Here is a 5,432-nt window from a genome sequence, read left to right as displayed (position 1 = left end):
TTATTAGAGATAATAATATGTTCAGCCCCCTCTCTCCGAAGCTTCGAATATTCTATGCTCATTACTACCGAAGCTTCGAAGCTCAAAAAATGGTATTCGGACCAGCCCTAAACAAAATGCAAAATACAGCTATCAATACAGTATGAACCAGTTCAACCTTAATTAGTGCTGTATGCCTGTGCCATTTGTTAGTACTTATAGTATGTGTGCTAGGGTTCGGTACCGCTCACAACGGTACCTTTTTTCGGTACTTTCTTTCTGTAATAACAAAAATTAACAACCTACAACCTATCAACTTCAGTGAGTACCCAAAAAAGTACCGGATTCGGTACCCAACCAAAAAGACGAGCAAGCATATCATAGCATGAATTGTATTCTTTTCTCCAAATATTGTTTTACTATAGATAAAGTTCTGCTGCACTCTGCCCCTTTTACACTTTTTTAGATGTCCTGTCAAAATACTGTAAAAAAGAAATAGAAATGTTCTACTAAAGTTTTCTTCATTCATTTTTGTTTTTGTGTCTTGGTCTTTCTCTGCATATAGACTTTCATTGACATGTAAGACCTACAGTATGCACCTAGACTATACACATTTGGACATTCATAATGGTACAGCTTATGTACTACATTCTTTCTTCACCAAAGAACCAATAAAGAATTTCACCCAAACTCAGAAATACTCAGAAACATTTTATTTATTTATTTTTTAACGTTTAAGATTTGTCCATGTCATTCTTTTTAGCTGGACCACAACAGCCATATACAGTACTAGGTTTTGACCTAGTCTACGACTGATTGCTTATTGAAGAGTTGTGCGAAAGAGTTTTACACAGGTTGATTTGAGATTCTTAATATGCAGATAATTCAGCTGCTAATAGATGTTTTCCTGTTGTATGACACAGTAAAACCAATAGAGATTTGGGTCCTTCATATGAGCTCTGTGTTAACTGTTGTTGAAAAATGTGTAAATAAATTTGTAAAACAAATGAAAGTGTGAACACATTTGCAAGAGAAGACTTCTGCTGTGCTAAGAAGGTGACAATGAAGATCAAGTAGATCCCAGTTTAATCAAGAAAAACTTATATAGGGATATAGACATATATCAATAAGGGAACCAAATGTGAATGTTTTATATGATCATTTACACCTGTGCAGTTGTGCCCAGGTGTTAGCATCTGCTATGTAAGGTAAAAAAAAATATTGGTTGCACTCTATGGAATACGTCAATACAGGGCTGTCATCTTCTAGACACACCCCTCCCTTCCTCACTTTCTGCTTTGTTGACTGCCTAACCAAACAGCTGATGTGAAATCAAGTAGTGCATTCTTGTCAAAGCACTGCTGCTAAATTGCCACGCTGAGCCTTGGAAACAGCCAGATCTGCTTACAATGAAGGGTGAAAACACCCATTGTAAAAAATATATTTTCTAATGTTTTTTTTTTTCTTCAAAACTATTAACAAAGAACTGTTAAAGTTGAAAAGTGAAATGCAGAAGATGAAAGGAGTTGACTTTTTTCATCCTGATCTGCATTTTTACAGGCAGGTGGGTTCCTGTCAGAGAGCAGCATATATCTAGTGCATTAATATTCAGCATTAATAAGTGAACACACAAGTCTTAGCTTGTTATCAAAGTCAATTATTAAGTTCAGGACGGCTTTCTGTAAACTAAGACGTTCAATGAAACTGAGCACTGAGGGGATTTCAAAAAGCCAGAGACAAGGCCAAGCAAGGAGTTCTTGTCTGAATGAAAAATGGGATTGCTTTGTGTTTGTCCCTAGGCTTGTGTACCAATAACTTCAAAACATAAGAGATTTGGTAAATATAGCTGCTCCACAAACTGCCTTCTTTGAGTAACAAAAAAGGGAAAACCACAATAAAACACAGGAGCAAACATGCCGTGAGATGTTTTATTCATTCATTAAAGCCATCAGCAGCTTAGTGCTGAGACAACATCAAAGATGCATACAAACATACAATATATGAAACGGAATCCAAAGTTGTGTTTGGTGGTGGCCTGGTAGATTGCACAAACATTGCATCTGCCCATCAAGTTATTTCAGTGGAGGCTGTGCTGTGAATGACATCTTTTTTCTTTCTATCTTTCTCTTAAAACCACCAGTCACCCCTGGCAAAACTGCAGGCGTGATCCTCAGTAGCCGTGAACAGAGTGTTGCTGGAATCACACCCTACTGTGGCTGCAAACATTACACCGGGTTTCACACCCCCCGTTTTGCAGCTGCATGCTGCTCTCACTTTGATGTTTTACATTAACAGCACTTGTTTCCTGAATAAGAAACACTTCATCCTTGCACATGAATAAAAAACAAAACATTGCGCATGTTGTACATCCTCTCCAGTTTAATAATTACTGTGTTGTTTCTGCAGAGGGTAATTAAAAAAAAACCCAAAAAAAAAACACCTTAAAATGAGACTTGGACAGTATATCTGTTTTATTCATTGTTCAGCACACTCTGTTGTAGACAGGGCAAACATGCCTTGGCTTATTCAGATCAGTGATGCTTCATGCTTAATATTTTACACATAAAGGCAGTTGCTTAGAAAACCTTTATACAGTAGAGGTGATTAAATGGGTAACAAAGGTACCCTGTTTAGTTTTTGACAACTAGTAGCACTGTGGAGCAATGTTTTCATCCATGCTGCTTGTTTTGTGTTATTCCGCTGATCGATTGTTGGCAACAGCAATGTGCAAAGACGTGTAGTGACATTTTAACAAACGCAAGGAAAAAATAACTCGGCAAGCTAGCAAACATAAAAATAAAATCAAATAATCTGCTTTGCAAGTGTTTTATGAATAAGAAAATGCATTTGACATGTTTGTGAGGCCTCAGGGCTACATGCAGGGTGCGATTTGCTGGGGGGGATGCGTGGGATTTCCCCCTTTCTGGTCTATATATCCCTGCCTCTGCAGAATTATCCTCAAAAAGATCAATGCTACTTCACCAATAGACCATATATTATACCTTAAATGGAAGTATGTTAAACTAAAGCGTTGTAACATGAACACATAGTGCCATAGAACCATAAAATCTGAGTGGCAGTTGCTGGTTGTATTCAGCCGCTACTGAGCTCCAGGACGCCGGCTACCAGTGGCAGTTGTTTAGCCGCCAATAGGTGACTGCGAGCCGGCTACAGGAATCGCTGGATGACTGGAATCGCTGGATGTTTTCGCCGCAAAGTGAACTCCATGTTGTTTTGAGATTATTTTCCATTGGATATTGAAGATCATTAAGTGTTTTGGCATGGCTTGGCCGAGTGGCATTATATCCGTGGTATTGAAAGGGGGATTTCATTCTTGAATGTCTTGTTTTGTTATGCATGATCAAAAAACTGGAAGGCGCCGTTGGAGGCAAAGAACACCATCGAGCCATGTAAACTTTGTTTGGTACCAAGGAAACTCTACAGGGTACCTTTTCATGACAGTTGACAGAAGGCTATACATCAAACCCGACAGAGCACGGCATAACATAAAACTTGGTAGATACACTGTGAACAGTAGCCTTTGTCTTTATGCTTAAGGATCAGTATATAATTCATTATTGAAGCCTGAAGCCACTAATGGTACTTTACTTTCTGAAGAGCACGCCACTCAGTTTTAAAGTGTGCACAAAATAAATGTCTGGAGGTTAATGTATATGGATAAAAGAGGTCAATTGCGTAACAATGACATTTTATTATGGAGGCTCAGTCTTTTGTAATAACATCAATAAAAGGAAATCAGAAAAGGAATTTGGTGCCTACTGATATATTATTAGATAGATGGGGGTAGTTAGAAGTGATTACTACATATTGTACAGCTGTCAGGGTGGTAGAGAAGGTTAGGACCCAAATACAGTTCAAACTGATTTATTTTCACCAGGAATTACTCCTCAGGCTGCACACAACACGAAACACACGAATAGAAGCCACACTAACAGAAAGCAAGAATCCGACAAACGACAAGGGAAACAGAGAGTAAATACACAGGGAAATGAACACTAACAAGGGACAGGTGATACAAACAGGTGGAACACATCAGGGCGGGGCAGAACAATCAAACAGGTGGGAAAACAGAAAACAGGAAGTAAACTAGACAAGACAAGTGAGAACAAACAGATTTCAAAATAAAACAGGAAACACAAAGTCACAACCGTGACAGAACCCCCCTCTTAAGGGACGGCTCCCAGACGGCCCAAAAACTAAAAATGTTCACCAATGTCCACAAAGGAGCAAAGAGCCCAGAGAGGGCGAACAAAAACGGGAGCGGGACTTGGGGCCCGGGGAACTGAGAGGCACAGGGGCACAGGGAACAGAGAGTCACTGGGGCACAGGGAACAAAGCACAGGGAGACCTCGGCGACAGTGGGCAGAGAGGCCTCGGCGACAGGGGGCAGAGAGGCCTCGGCGACAGGGGGCAGAGAGGCCTCGGCGACAGGAGACAGAGAGCAGCCACGAAGGCAGAATCCCTCTGGCGGCCTGCGACGGAGGCAGAAACCTTCTGGCCACTGGCGACGAAGGCAGAAACCCTCTGGCGGCCTGCGACGGAGGCAGAAACCTTCTGGCCACCGGCGACGAAGGCAGAATCTCTCAGGCGGCCAGGCAGGATGTCGAGGGAAGCGCCCCTCCGGGGGCCTTGCAGGTCGGCCAAGGCGGAGCCCCTTGGGAGGCTGCGCAGGTGAAGGGGCAGCTGGGCCGGGACCAGGCGACGGGTCAGCTGGGCCGGGGCCTGGCGACGGGTCAGCTGGGCCGGAGTCAGGCGACGGGTCAGCTGGGCTGGAATCAGGTGGCCAGGCAACCGGGGCAGAGGTTGACTGGGGTGCCGACAGGGCACAAGGGGCAGGAGTGGGCCTGACCGCCGACAGGACACGAGGGGCAGGAGTCAGCCTGACCACCACAGGCAAAGTCTCAGGGGCGGTCTCAGGGGCGGCTATAGCCAGTTCAGGGGGGCAGCCAGGATTCAGGGGGGTGGCCAGCCAGCCGGGGACTAGGGAGGCTGCTAGCTAACCTAGGCTCAGGTGGGTTGTTTGCTAGCTTGGATTCAGGGGGGCTGCTAGCCAGCCGGGGATCAGGAAAGCTGCTAGTCAGCTGGGGATCAGGAGAGTAACTAGTCAGCCGGGGATCAGGAAGGCCGCTAGCCAGCCGGGGATCCCGGATCGAGAACCGCCTTGGGACACTAGGAAACTCGGGGACACTAGGAAACTCGGGAACTCTAGGAAACTCGGGAACTCTAGGAAACTCTCGGGGATACTAGGAAGCTTGGGGACACTAGGAAGCTTGGGGAAGCTGGGCAGTGCTGGGACACTGGGCAGCTTGGGGACACTAGGGAGCTCAGGGACACTAGGAAGCTCGGGGACACTAGGAAGGATGCTAGCAAGCCTGGAGTCAGGGGGGTTACTAGGTGGCCTGGATTCGGGGAGGTTGCTAGCTAGCTGGGGC

The sequence above is a fragment of the Sander lucioperca genome, chromosome 3, assembly GCF_008315115.2.
Source record: "Sander lucioperca isolate FBNREF2018 chromosome 3, SLUC_FBN_1.2, whole genome shotgun sequence".
Lineage (NCBI taxonomy): Eukaryota > Metazoa > Chordata > Actinopteri > Perciformes > Percidae > Sander > Sander lucioperca.
The sequence above is the reverse complement of the archived record's forward strand: the minus strand, read 5'-3'. Positions refer to the sequence as shown.